The sequence below is a fragment of the Paramormyrops kingsleyae genome, chromosome 16 (genome assembly GCF_048594095.1).
Source record: "Paramormyrops kingsleyae isolate MSU_618 chromosome 16, PKINGS_0.4, whole genome shotgun sequence".
Classification (NCBI taxonomy): domain Eukaryota; kingdom Metazoa; phylum Chordata; class Actinopteri; order Osteoglossiformes; family Mormyridae; genus Paramormyrops; species Paramormyrops kingsleyae.
Window position 1 is genome coordinate 20599301 of NC_132812.1, and position 15140 is coordinate 20614440.

The 15140-nt window shown below is 45.5% G+C and overlaps 1 protein-coding gene and 2 long non-coding RNA genes across 3 annotated transcripts in view; 2 read left to right on the plus strand and 1 right to left on the minus strand.

The window, feature by feature from the left end:
- Positions 1 to 15140, plus strand: part of hs6st3b (heparan sulfate 6-O-sulfotransferase 3b) — a 91637-nt gene that overhangs the window by 17901 nt on the left and 58596 nt on the right. The gene's annotated exons all lie outside the window — the stretch shown is intronic.
- On the minus strand, positions 4007 to 8888 carry LOC111834114 (uncharacterized). Its single transcript, XR_002835912.2, has 5 exons — positions 8654 to 8888; positions 6768 to 6862; positions 5084 to 5242; positions 4324 to 4434; positions 4007 to 4024 (listed from the first exon to the last, which is right to left on the minus strand). It is a non-coding gene; the product is annotated as an uncharacterized lncRNA (long non-coding RNA).
- Positions 4249 to 5408, plus strand: LOC111834115 (uncharacterized). Its single transcript, XR_002835913.2, has 2 exons — positions 4249 to 4977; positions 5125 to 5408. It is a non-coding gene; the product is annotated as an uncharacterized lncRNA (long non-coding RNA).

Below are 15140 nucleotides of genomic sequence, written 5' to 3' on the forward strand. Positions count from 1 at the left end.
ACAACCAGTTAGGGGACTGTTTTGTCACTGCACTCACTATTTAAGACTGGTTTTGCCTGTAGGAGCGTACCCTTGTTAAATATGTAGATGACATTTTTTTTAGGTGGGAAAATTGGATTCATTGATCAGACTGTGGCTTCTTTGTCTCTTTCTTATCATTTTCAGGATCATTTGAGATGCCTGATTTCCTGGGCAGAGTGCTGGTAGCAGGATTTAGACATTCTCTTTGCGTATTGTCTGCTTAAGTTGCATTTGAGTTATAGTCACCTTGAAAGCTCTTTATGTTGTAAAAATGTAGGCTTTAACCAGACCTAGAGGCAAAGTTCTTGCTGCACTTGAAGTAAAAGGAAACATATGCATTATATCAGAGATCCCCAAATTCTTTTTTCCCCCTGTTGATTCAAGGGCTGTTGGCTTGGGTATTTCCATTCTCATTTGTGCATTGTCAAAAACATTTTCACGGTTTGATGTGCAAATCTGCCGCAGGCTTTGACAGCGACGTTACATGATTTTCCACCAAGAAGCCTTAAATTTCTGTGACATTCTGAAGCAAGACACTGCTACCTAGAAACTTTAATTTGAAAAATTAATCTTGGCCATTAAAATTAAGCTTTGAGCCTTCAAACAATGTTTTAAAAATCTATAAGCGTTTAATGGGTCATGGTGTATTTAGAGAATGGCACTGTTTTAGGTCCCAATAAACTGCTTCAGACGGTCATTCTCTCAAGAACTATTGCAAGAAAAATTGGGGCCCGTCTCTGGTGTAATAGGTATTGACTTGGAATCCAAAGAGGCAATGAAATTACATTGGCCATTGGAGTAACTTGTCGCTTTATCACCGTGCACCAGCAGGGAAGAAATACTGTATAGACTGGGAGCCGTAATACGGCACGTTAACCTCATGTTAAAGACTCCAGGTCTGGAGACAGGAGAGAGCCCTTCCGGGACCATGAGCCCCCCCCCCCGGACGATCTGACCAAGCCATGAACGGTAATGAGAAAAAGAATTAAATGGCCCTCAACTCTGAGAGAAATAGCTGTGATTTATTTTCCTCTTGCAACTGACTGACAGGATAAATTGCACATACCACACGTACACAATAGCCTTGGATTTAATATTAATAGTTATAGTTAATAATTATTGTTAGTGTATTATTTTGTAGGCCTACATGAATCTTGATATAAAAAGCATGACTTCTTTCCAAAGGCGTGTTTGTGTGGGTATATTGTCTGAGGATTCCTGTCTGCTTTATTCTCCCATTGCGGGGGCCTTATAGCCCCCGGATTCCTTGCACCGCATCGCCGTAGCTTGTGTGCAGAATTTACAGGCGTAACGCAGATTCCCTGACTGGCCATGAGCAGGCCCATACCTTTCACATAAATACATCTTTTTCATTTTAATTTACATTTTTGGTGACAGCTGAATCATTTATGTCCCTGCATTGAGGAGGGGGCTATACAGTGACTGACAAAGTATCAGTATTTTTGCGCTGCTAGATTAATGTTGGTTTAATGCGGCACTAAGTTGCCATTTAAAGTTGTTAACGACATAAGCAACAATCAACTGCGAAAGATATAATTGTCCTGAATTCCCTCCCGGGATAAACCATGCAGTACTGAAGCATTTCAGAGACTCTTCCCCTATTTTACCTTTGTGTCCCCAGAGATGCTGCGGTTATTTGCTCAACCTGCAGTATGTGGTTCAAATACACAGTAACCCCGTTATATTTGCGCTCATTTGCCAGTTGGCCGTGAGCAATTAAAGGGGAATGTTTCCCACTTACCGAAAGATTGCAGGAACTCAAACATTATGCGTAAGCCAAAAATAATTCTGACAATGATCTGGGTCACATAAAATCATATAATATATAAATATTAGTGATATGTAATATTTGTTAGTATAAGTGCATACTACATCTTTAATATTAAAGGTCTCCGCCTGGGTCGGCTGCGCATCTTTGTCTCGACGACCAGCCTCACTCACGTTCGTTGTCTTTCACACGGTGCAATCTCGCGTGTTTTCACAATAACCTTTAAACTTTTCTATGCCAGTAATTTGCATTTTTAACAATGGGTCCAAAACGTAGTGCTCCCAGTGCATACAGTAGTATCTTTGTACATACACGGGCATTATTGAGATGTCTAATATATTATATAAAAAGCTCTAGATAGGAAATGAAGCAATTTGACATGCAAAGTGTAGAGTACAGTACAGGCTGGCAGGCTGTTACGGGCTGAGGTTAGGGGGCCCAAGATTTATTCACTAGTTTTTATATTCATGGGGACCTTTGGAACGTAACCCTCGTGGATGTGAAAGGGTTACTGCACTGTGCTTGAACCGTGGCTGAGCTGAGCTTCTCACTTCTCCTGCTGCCGTTAAATGTTCTCAGCGTTTGGACCCTGAGAGAGTTACCCTCCCCTGGACCAGCACGGTGCCCTGCTCTCTGTCACACAGCGTTTGGCTCCTTAGCAACCAACTCTGGCATCAATGGGGCCCACTGTAGGCCCCGCCCAATCTGTCACACCTGGCTGACCTCTGTGGGTGGGGTCACGTTGGGGAAGGTCTGGTCCTCCTCTAGGGGTGTCGGCATGACGGATGGGACTTACCTGGGCGAGGTGTCGCACCGGGGAGAGACGGCGGGGTGATTGATGGGCCTGTTTACTCCGTCGCCATAATCTGCCGTCCGAAGATTTCAGCGGCCTGGCCGTGTCTATAAAGCACCCCCCCCCCCCCCTCGCAGGAGGATTCAGAAGCTGCTGCAGTAAATTATCCATAAGCGTGTCTGAAGCCCAAGGAAGCAGAAAGTCAAGCAATTTACTTTGATGCTGAAATTGCTGTGACCTGTTTTTTATTATTATTATTATTATTATTACATTTTGCTGGTGCATCTCTGTGACTTTCAGCTTCTCCTGTTGGTCACCAAGCAGTCCATTCAAAATGTCTTAGGACGCTACGCAGCTTGGAGGCGGCGATGTGAGCAGTGGAGGTATCACACCCCCAGGGTTGTGGGATTAATCCCCGCATTTGCTCCGAGTTCTGTGGAAATTGGGTCCTCTCCATTGGATGCGCCAGTCTCCCTCCATAGCCCAGAGACATGTAGTTTGCGTAAACAGATATCACCAAGTTGCCCTTGCCGAGTATCCCCTGAGATGAGCCGCTAACTCACAGAGGATGTGTCCTGTGCTTACTGGTATTGGACCCTGTATTGGTTGCGGTTCTCAAAAATAGATGGTTGCAGTTCAGGATGTTAGTGGCTACACCTTATTTTTACGGTTTCCTGCAGTGTGCTGATTTTACGATGCCTGGTGTTCATTGCATCCCATTTAATTATCCCCATGAAATATAAATGACAAACGACAAGGGGAGAGTGCAGAATAACATCAGTCTGAAGGTTTTCTCATCAGCCATTCTACACAAACTTCCTTTACACTCTCCTACACTTTTCATCATTATGAAACCGAGAGAAATGAGCAAATTGCAGCATAATGGGTCAAATCTCATAAGGCGTTTGTGCCCTGCTGTGCAAAATAAAATGCTGCATTTCCATAACTTCTGTTTTCTGCTGGGATGACACGATTATACCCGCCCCTCCATGACAGCTGAGAATCATTCATACGTTACGTAGAAAACATGAGAATATCAAAGCCATGTCAAGGTTTATTTAGTAAGACACAATAACTGCACTTTTAGCTATTTTTATGGCCTGTTCTGCAGTGTGGTTGGTTAGAAAGGGTTATATTATATTATAGAACATGATTTCATAATTTTTCTCCAGGCTTCACTGCCTGTGGCTCTACTTGTAGTGGTTTCAGAACAAAACTATGATATAGAACATTAATCTATCTTCTAGATGATTTCCCATGTGCAAAGAAGAGATCTTGACTTTCAGAAAGGGTTCACCGATTTCAGGGGCACGTGGGGCGAGGGTGTAGGATCGGAGCGGGGGGGGGGAGGGGGGGTTTCATCCCTTAACCTTTACAGCTCCATCCATCACCCAGAGGAAGAGGTCCAAAGACGGTGCTTTCTGCAATGTTCAAGGTTTCATCTCGCCGACAGAACAGTGTCGACCTAGTGACTTTATCCACACTAAACTTTTCTCATATAATATATTGCTAAGCAACTATTACTTGTTGACAACAATTTATAGGATGATTCATGTTAGCTGACTTAATAGAATATGAAAAAACATAATTATAGTATATGACTATAATTATATACACAGGACATGAGGCTATGGGGCTGAGACAGCAGACCCATGGGGGGGGGGATGGCGGCTCATGGCAGGACACTGTGTGGCTCATGTGGAGACAGCAGGTCACCTACCTGTAGGACGAAGCCCCACCTCACCGACAGAGGGAGGTGTGATTCAGCCTCGCAGATGCTATGAACCTCGTCCCACCGAGCCGCTGCCTGGTTCCGACACTGTAGTGTTGTCTGTTATATTCATATGTTATGCTTAGCTAAAGGCGAAGCTTCAGATGTTTAATTCACATTTGTAGCTGCTGTATGATTGTATGTGTGAGTGTATATGTACCCTGCAATGGACCCGCCCTCTGCTGACCCCCATGAACCTCACCACGATACGCACCTAAAAGATGCATAGATGGATGGTATGGCTTTGATGCACGTTGTATTTTTAAGTTAAAAATGAAAGACTAACATATGTAACAAGGATCTTTGGTACTTGATCTCATGAAATTTCAATATCTGCTCTGAGATGCATTATTGTTTGAAGCGATTGATGCCAGAAGCGGTTGTTGTGAGTTCTGTACACAGTCTGCATTCTCTTTTTTCCCTTTCTGATTCTGCTGTAGTGTTGCATAACTGCTGTAATGCTCAGAAGCTTATGGAACAACAGCACTGAGTATTTGGACGGCCCCGGCGAGAGACAGAGAGAGAGGGAGAGACAGAGACAGAGAGAGGGACAGAGAGAGAGACAGAGACAGAAGCCACCGTGTAGGACATCCCAGCATGGCTGTAAGGAGATGCACCACAGGGATGACAATGCTAAAAGCCATTTTCTTTAACAGCTCAGTCAGGCGAGAGGCGTGAAGCTTTTAATTCAAAATGAATTCACACTCACCTGTCGGGCGGATTTAAATGTGTGTTCTTACTCTTCCGCAGGATTGACTGTGCGTTGTTTCGGCCGTGTGGGGGGCGAACGTGCTACTCGGGATGTGAACATTGCCTTCTCAGGCGTTGGGTGTTACGGCCTTGGTCCTAATTCATCCTGACAGCTCTTCTACCAAAAGGAAGCATAACAATCCATTCAAGGGAGGAAAACGTCTTTTTGGGACATAAACAGATCTTTTTAAAGTGTACTAGACTTGATTTCTTTGGATCTGTTTGATTTTGTTACACTGTTTCTGGAACGAATGCTTTTCTATTAAACATCTAAGCCAAAGCTATCATATTTATCACAAATAAAGGTGGTGTACGTGCCATAGCTCAGCACGAGTCATAGCTCAGCACGAGTCATGGCCATTCAATTCTATGTTAAGTTCTTAGTTCAGCCAGGTGGGGAAAGGCGCTATATATATATAAATAGACGAAATCAAACTCAATACTCCGCCCACATTTCAGTTTATTTCAGAGCACTTCATAATGTGTCATTTTACAGAATAATGTGTCATGTTACAGAAAACGGCATTTTTTCTTTTTTTGTCAAATTCTGTAAGAATGAACTGACATAGATCATTGTGCGCAATTTATGCTCCCCTAGGGTGCTTAGGGTGCATGACCTCTCAGGGTCCAAGTTCCCAGTGTGTCACTGGTAGCTGCCACAGTCCTCCAGTCAAGTTCACAGCATAAACATTTAGTCCAAGTCCAAAAAAATTTAAGGTTCTGGGTTTGAATCCTACAGCCGGCAGAATAATAATTTCACCAGAAGGTCCTGGATTAACCCTGACTTCTCCAGGGTCACCAGCAGACTCTGTGCTCTTAACTCACTTGTATGTCACCTTGGACAAAAGCACCTGCTAAATAAATAAATAAATAAATGCTGGCTCCGCCCGGACTGCTGGGTCCGAAGATCTCTCCTGCTTTCCTATGCAAAGGCGACCTGTATGAAATTAATTATTGTCTCCGATGCTTATAATGGAAGAGAGAGGCCTGACTCGGGCACTTTAATGTATTTTAATCTTGTACCGTGATAAACCTTTCCATGTCCCCCCCCCCCCCTTGTTCAACTCAGCACAGCCACTAATAGCAAGAGAATCCCTCTGAGATGGTTTGTAGCGAGTTACTCCCAAAGGCTCAGGGCAAGCGGAACATTTTTTTATAAGCTATCACAAACAGGCACTTGTTTATACGCTAGCTTTGATGAATTGCTTCAGCTTTCGCCTAAAGAAGACAAATGACATCAGAGGGAGGAGAAGTCCTGCTGATTTTAATTTAGGTGTCATGTGCAATCACAGCTATAAACATGTCTGCCTCTCCCGTCAAATGAAAGCAGATCAAAGTCATACAAGAAAAAAACTCCCAACAGCGCTGTGTTGCGGAGTTGAGCTTTGTTGTTTTGTGGCGTTGCTTATCCACGGCGGTATCTCCGCGGGGAACAAAGGGCGCGTCGCCTCTGTTGAGCGGGAGCTGGCTCCTCGCCACGTGACTCGGCGCAGTGCAGTTCCCGCCGTTTTTTTTTTTTTCGCCTCCAGTTCTATTGGCCGACCCCAGGTTGAGCCGCAGAGTGCTAAGTGAGACCAAGATTACAGAAGAGACGTCCCATGGCTGCTAGCGATGCGCGGCGGGGCGAACATGCTGACATTTACCCAGTTTAAGAGGGCCGCCACGCAGCAGACAGCAGAAACTCGTCCATGTCCTCAAAATAGTGCCTATCAGGCGGCAGGGGTGGGCAGGTCCCCTCCTAGGGGACAGGGCGTTACACTGTCAGCCGGGCAAATGGCGGGGTTAAACTGAAAAATCAATACTGCCAGTGCTCGGATGTCACAGCCTGAACACCTCGCCCCCACTGGAGAGGGGCTCTGGTGACAGGACTTGGCCGTCCTCGGGGACAGTGACAGGAGTCCTTCAGTGTCCAGCCACCTTGGAAAATAAAAACGCTGAGGTTGACGGCTTCCTCTGCAGCCTGTAAGTAGACAGCTGCTGATGGGGATTGTGAGCTACGTGAAATATGGGCCCTTAAGGAGCTGGAGGTGGCCACCAATATACTGCTAGATAAAATCCCAAATTTCTGCTGGACCCTTAAAAACACTCCTTCACATTTTACAAATCAGAGAAATTTATAGCTGTTCCTGTTACTTTACATAATATCATGTTTGAAGAAAACACTAATTAAAAAAGGAATCATTCACTTTGTAATTACATTTTATTTGTCTTTATTTGCTCTGTCGACTCATAATTGTGTATATTTGGGAGCAGATTTATTTATTTATAAATGCATAAATTTAGATTCACTTGAACTTACTTTAACAGCCGCTATTCAGTCCCTGTTAAGTCCTGTCACCAGTCACTCACACATACATGGCAGGGAATAACCCAGGATGGGGCACCAACCCATCACAGGGCACACTCACACACCAGTCATTCACACACACACACACCTACGGGCAATTTGGTAACCTCAATTAACCTCAGAAGGTCTTTGGACTGTGGGGGGGGGGGGGGAACTGGAGTACCCAGAGGAAACCCCACAACGACACGGGAAGAACGTGCCAACTCCTCACACGTGGAGCTATGGCAGAGACTCTGACCCTGGTTCCAGAGGTGTGAGGCAACAGCGCTAACCACTGCACAACTGTCCCATTTTAATGATAAATTAAAAAGAACCGGTAGAGAAATTATTTTTAAGGCGCAGCACAGTGTGAGGGCTGCTGCAAGCAGACGTCTGAGACTGCCCATGGACACTAAGCCAACACTGCGAATGGCTTCCTGATTAAGTGGCATGTCATTCGCAGAGTAATTGCCTTAATTAGCTATTGAACAGGTTTCTGGGTTAACAGGACGGTGTTGGATTTCATTTACTAGCAGGAGTTAATGACTTCACTCCTGTCTCCCCCACATTTCTCAAAATGAGTTGATGAACAGTTTTGAAGCAACAGATCCCGTGTTACTACAGAATAAATGTCACACTTGAATGAGCTGTTTCCGGTGGCGGCTTTGTCGCGAGCCCGCCATTCATCAGCAGCGAACGCAGATAAGGCTGTGTGTAGCTACGTGGCTCAGGGCTGACATCATCCTCAACAGCAACCTGTCCTTTTTCGTTTATCTACATCTCTGCTAATCTGTCAGCAGCGGGGATGAAAATCGAAAATTCAGTTACCATGCAGTATTGATATGATCAATACAAATACAACAACATGACGCTCAAGTGTACCACAAGAGTTACACCAATTTTAAACTGAGTGATTCTTAAAAGGAAAGCCTCTAAATATATTAGGTTCTTCGAGTCTGCCACTAACATGATCACATATTTTTCTTCATATTTATTCATGATACTTACTAATACACATTCATTCTCATGACGCAGCTAGATACCGTTGTGTTTGCGTGTTTATCTGGGTATTTAAATACGTGCGCGCACGCGCATGCACGCGTGCTGTCGTTCTGTTCATTTTACGGATCGGGCTGTAAGAGGTTCGTCATCTGGGTGCGTTTATTTCTGGGCAGCTTAAATTGTTTTTTTTTGCCGTCATACCTTGTGTCAGATGAATCACGGTCACTGCAGCTGAATAGGGATGCGAAGGGGGAGGAAAGGCCGCTCGCCTCCTTTGCGGGCCCCGCGTCGCTTTTTTGCGGTGCCCCTTTTTATCCCCGCGCCCCCGCTGCGCTCATAGCCGGCGCCGTGGCACCATGCCCTGGCAGAATCGGTTTAAATACCCCTGCAGACTCGCCACACAGGACGCTGAAACCACAGCTGCGTTTGAAGCGGGATTAAGCTCGTTTCGGCTATAATTAAAGCAGCAAAGCCCCAGCATCAGACGCATTTTACTCAGACAAGATGATATCGGAAAATTTAAAGGAGCAGCAGCTCGCAATAATCGATCTTGCTACTAATGTTTTAATGACGAGAGGCACATTTCGGGGAACCGAATTACACTGGATGGATTATCTTTTTTCCTGGGGCTGATAACCCCCCCAGAAAAAAATAGCCCTATATTAAAGCAGCTGCTTTTCCCTTTGACTGAGTGGCGCATTGTACTGTAGGGTTAGTTTTTTGTGGCAGTTGCAGATCCATAGGAAGTTTTTTTTTCCAGTCATTAGTGGGCTATGTCTGCACCATGAAGCCAGTGCTGGTGACAGAACTAGAGGGTGGGGCACGGCTGTGGATGTTCTCCACTGAGAGGGCACTCTCCTTCAAGTTCTTCCCCTGCATTCATCTTCACAGTACGGCCAAAATAAGTTTCAGTTTGAGCCTGTTATTAATCAAACCATTCTTATATTGTATTTCAGCCTGAAAGCAGCATGTTCTGTCTACTTATCAGATGCATGAGGGTTAATGAGACCTTTCAACTGGTCGAAACCCGATGAAAGCAGAACTAGCTGTAGGTTTACCTTCCCTGTCCAATTCAGGACATCCCCTTGTTAGCATTTTTGAAAGGTCAACGCTTCCATGAAGAAGCAGAAGCATTAAGCATGAGAGCAGAGGTGCTTTTAGAAAAGTCTTATCTGTCAATGCCGTTCCAGTGTTATCACTCAGAAAGGACGATGTCGAGAGCAGCCAGCGTCCCAGGATGTCTCTTTTTTTCCCCGACCTGTCAGTCGAACCACATATTGGGGTTTCTTACGGTGATGTTAGATTTTTTGGGGAAAGCGGATGCATACTGCGAAAGTGACGCACAGGTGGCATATCTGAAAACAAAGCAAAAGGCTTTGGCCGCTCTGTGACACTGTGACGGCCGACACCAGGCCGGCACAGGGCAGGTGTCACCAACCATGCGAGTCCAAGCAGCATGCAGCGTTTATAAGGGCGCAGCGATTCGCAGGATGCCCACTCGCATCACGGCGAGATTGCGGTGGATCCGAGGCTCGTCGCGGATGGCAGCTGAGTTTTGGTCGTGGCCTCTGTCAGGGGTTTTCGGGCTGGGGGAGAGGGGAGCGGCTCCATGTGATCCCATCTAGCATACATTTTCAAGCCCCTTACCATGAATCCCTACAGTAAAATACCGGACAGGGAAAATCACGTTTCACTTCAATTCAGATTTGTCAGTTAAGCAACAAAAATTTTGTTGTGTGAATAAGCTGGAAGCAGGAGTTCATGAAGCTGAAAGTGACAGGCTCTGGGGCCGAGGAATGATTACCAGACATGGAAAAAAGCAAAACGACTGCTGTGGTAATCCCCCGATAACCACGTAACACCCTGCTTTTTGGCTTTTTTAAAAATCCTAATTAATTGTAGGTGTTAAAGATTTATCATCTTTATCTTAATCTCGGTCATAAAATGCTGATGTTTCCGTCATACCTGGGGGGGAGGGGTGGGCGGTTGGATTTGAAGCGCCAAATTACAGCAGGGGCTGCCGTGGTAAATTTCCAGTGTCATGTGACCAGAATGCTGCGGGTTCAAATTACTAGCAGCGAGGCTCTTAATCCAAATCATATCATGGAATCCATCTGTGCATAAAGGGGCAGCATTGCGATCTACAGCAGCAGCTCCCGGTGACACCATATGGTGCACAAGTTAATTATTTAATTGGTTCGTTTTGTAAGGCTATTAGTATCACTTACTGTAGACAGGATCTCTACCTTCATACCATGTGCATCATGGACTCCTTCTAGACAGAAAATCGATACAGCACTAGAGCAGAGATAGGCATACTGTAATACACATCTTTTGGTTCTGACTCTGCCCCCCCCCCCCCACACTCACACACAATAGTGTGGCATTAGTGACGCTCCAGAGGAAGCTGTCAAAGATAGACAGACTTTCGGGGCATATTTTTGGGGCAGCCTGACACGATCCCAAACCAACAGATTACGGTTTATGGCTAAAGAGGTCGGGAGGGGGGTGGGATTTGATTCTAGGAGCATCGGCTAAGGATGACCCTTGGAGAAGAGGGCTTACGGCTGGAGGGCACATGCAGGAATAATGGAAACATAACAGCATCCATCTGTGGTTCCATCTGCCGTGACGGACACCGCGGCCACAGAACCAGGGGCCCGTCCAGCGCGGGTGGGGGGGGGGACTCCAAGCAGGGGCACGTGACACTCCTGATATATCTGCCTGGGTTCTGATTTCATATCTGCCCAGCACCCATATATCTATATACTGCTGATCACTGCTGGATTGTGGATCATAACCCAGCAAAAAGAACAGACTAAAATGCAAGAGCACCATTATGGTGAGTAGTATAGCAGTGCGGCAAGTATCTGAATAAATGAACAACCCGAATGATAAATTCCCCGCATAATCAACTCAGCACTAGGCATCCGGAAAATTCCCACCGTCTTTGACTGGTCTCTCCTATACTTTTGAGCTCCGAAGCCCTTACTTTAAGAATGAAGAAAGATATAAGTATTGTCTTAATATGAGCCTGCGTTTGGTCCTTACAAAGTTAGAATACCTAATGAAAACAGCTGCATTACAGTAATATTTCACTGGTTATTTAATTAGGTACAGGTTTGTAATAATTACAGATGTCACAGGCTGGAAATTGATTTCTGCATTTCAGAAATGAGATCTGTAAGGAGGTCACCATCTCGCGAAGACTCTGCTGTCCTGTTTTGCTTTATCCGTACTTAGCATTAGCCTGGGCCAGATGCAGAGCCAGCATGGTCAGGGGTACAGCGGCCAGTTGGTTCCGGGCCTGAAACGGCCCATTCCTCTTGGCATCGGTGGCCTGTTGCTCTGTGGTCTAATGAGGCCCCCAGAGAGAGAGGGGGGACGGATTTAGCGAGTGGCGGTTAGGCACACTCACACGGCTGCCACGGCGACCAGCATTCGCGGGCTTCCACTTCAGCTCCTGTGCTCTTTATTTTCTGAGATAGGGCAGTTCTAGGCTCCTCATCATGATATATATCTTGTGCCCTCCCCCAGTACAGGCGGGGGGCTAGGTTCCTGCCGTTTTTGTTGAACATTTGCAAGATTCTGGGATGGAAACAGACTGGATGTTTACTTACAGCAGTGTGGGCTCCATGGCCTTCCGAGAGGATATAGTGCCCGATTCCCTTGAATATCTGCACAAATGAATGATTCGTAACGAAATACATTGTCTTGTGAAGCAGGAAATGGCTCCTTTTGAATGAACAACCTCAGCAAAGGGCTGTGTGACATGGGTTTCTGACAGATAAGCAGTTTTCTTATTGAAGTTTCAGAATACAGAACTGCTTGTAGGTTTCCATAAAGCTGTGTCAGCATTGTGTGTTTACTCCTGTTATTTTCCAGTATAATTTAAGACTGTAATTCCTTGTTTTACGTGCATGAGCGTTCTGCTGTTTACTACAGTAGTCGGGGCTTGGAAAATGTGTAACTGAAATAGGGCTGCCACTGACGACTATTTTTCTACTGGTTAATCTATATCGACTTTTTTTTTTTTTTTTTTTTTTACCAATTAGTCGATTAATCTAAACGATTATTCCCCCCCCCCCAGAAAACGGTTTAATTTAATTTAAGTTAATTTTATTTTGACAACAAAAAACTGTTTGTATTGCAGGACTTTAGATAATGGACGCTGGCTTTTCGGAACTATGCGGACATTATTTTCGCCCAAAATTCGATAATCAGATTAGTAGTATGCCTAAAATGTTAATGAGATGCGTATTGTGATGCCAAAAAGTTAGTAATCTGCGTGATTTTGGCGTATCTTTATGATTATTAAATTAAGTTAGTGGAGCACGCCAGATGCAACTGTTTTAGTATAGATCACGGAAGTGATAAGAACTGACGTGGTGTTCTGTCAATATATGCTGCCTTGTCAAAAAATGCTACCGTAGTGCTAATCGATCGCCCTAACCCTAACCCTTACCCTAACCCTAACCCTAACCCCTAAAACCTAACCCTAATCCCAAGACGGTGGAACTGCACATGCGCAGAAAGGCTCGATAGCACGTCTCGATAGGTAGTATTTTTCGACAGATCAGTGGCGATAAAGAAACAGACAGCTCACTAGCCATAACAGCTTTTAAAAGATGAGATACTGTGGTTACACAAGGTAAAAGACGTAGGTGGTGTGGCAATACTTTTCCCAGATTAACGTCCAACACGTTTTTGTTTGGTAAATAGTTTGCATTTTTATTTCAACTTTTTTAATGTCCGTTTTCCTTTCAGTTATAGTTTAAGATAACATTGGGTGAAACAAATCGAATGCGCACGAACACACACATCGAATCCGCCAATCAACATATAGAATTAGCCTAGAGCATAAATATTTTCAACCAACACGTATTCAATGGAGAGCCTAAGGTAGCAGGCAGAAAACATTATGGCTTTAATAATGAGTGTATTTGGCACCTACAAGGACAAAAGACATTTAAAAGTTTTCCATAATAATGGTAATTTAATAAGCATGACTTAATAGACAACACATAAGGTGGTTTTCCTACTCCGACGGAACATCGATTCAGGTCCTTGTGCTTAGCGCCATGCTATGCCATCGAAACTTTGCACATTGTACAACTAAACTACTCTCATAATTACGCAGTGATATTAAAGGAGAACATTTATTATAATTAAGCATATTTCGAAATCATAACGGTAATTTCATTAAAATAAAAAACTATACCTCGATTTAAAATATTTTTAGCGTTGACGTCATCGACTACCTCGAATAATCGCAGCAGCCCTAAAATGAATCCAACTGGGTTTGTATGACGTTTCGCTCGTTCGCCTGTGTTTCCTCCACACAGGATTTTTTTTGTATTCCTGAGAAGTGCACAGTCCTATTCTTTATTGGTTCCACCAACAGTGAGAGCTATCAGGCGCATTTGTGTTTTGGATGCTTTCTGCTGAAGTAACTTTTTTTGTACATGCTCTGAAAATAGTCAGCAGCACATGGCAAAGCCATTTTTCCTGTTCTGTCCTCCAGAAGAGGCAGTTGGGGAGACTCCTTGGATCAGCAGTCTTTGGGACTGGAGCCTGTATTTTTGACTGTTACAGAACCTGCCGACCTCACTAATGATGTGTGTTTGTGCCATCCTTTTCATCTGTTAAACAGGACACTTTTCCTCTTCTTCTGAGTATAGCAGAGCGGTGATGTTGAAGGGCTTTCCTTCTGTTTGTGGTGTGGGTCTGTTTCTTCATGGTGTGTGTGTGTGTGTGTGTGTGAGAGAGAGAGAGATTGAGAGAGTAGGCAGGACGGGGGGAATCTGTTGAGCTGTGGCCTCTTTCTTCAGCTCTGTGGGCCAGCGAGTATCAGCCAGGTACCCCAGAATAGAGACCAGATTATCTCCCACTCACAGGAGATGAGGCAGGATGCCTGCTGCTTTGCGCCATCCTGGGGGCTGTAATGCATGCCGCACCCTCCTGGGGGCTATAATACACGCCGCACCGTCCTGGAGGCTGTAATACATGCCAAGCTATCCTGGGGGCTGTAATACACGCCGCACCGTGCTGGGGACTATAATGCACGCTAGGCCTTCCTCGGGACTGTAATGCACGTTGCGCCACCCTGGAGGCTGTAATACACGCCGCACCGTCCTGGAGGCTGTAATACCCGTCCTGGGGGCTGTAATACCCGTCCTGGGGGCTGTAATACACGCCGCACCATCCTGGGAGCTGTAATACCCGTCCTGGGGGCTGTAATACACGTCCTGGGGGCTGTAATACACGCCGCACCATCCTGGAGGCTGTAATACATGCCACACCGCCCTGGGGGCTGTAATACACGCCGCACCGTCCTGGGGGCTGTAATACACGCCGCACCGTCCTGGAGGCTGTAATACACGCCGCACCGTCCTGGGGGCTGTAATACACGCCGCACCGTCCTGGAGGCTGTAATACACGCCGCACCGTCCTGAGGGCTGTAATACATGCCGAGCCATCCTGGAGGCTGTAATACCCGTCCTGGGGGCTGTAATACACGCCGCACCATCCTGGGGGCTGTAATACCCGTCCTGGGGGCTGTAATACACGTCCTGGGGGCTGTAATACACGCCGCACCATCCTGGAGGCTGTAATACATGCCACACCGTCCTGGGGGCTGTAATACACGCCGCACCTTCCTGGGGGCTGTAATACACGCCGCACCGTC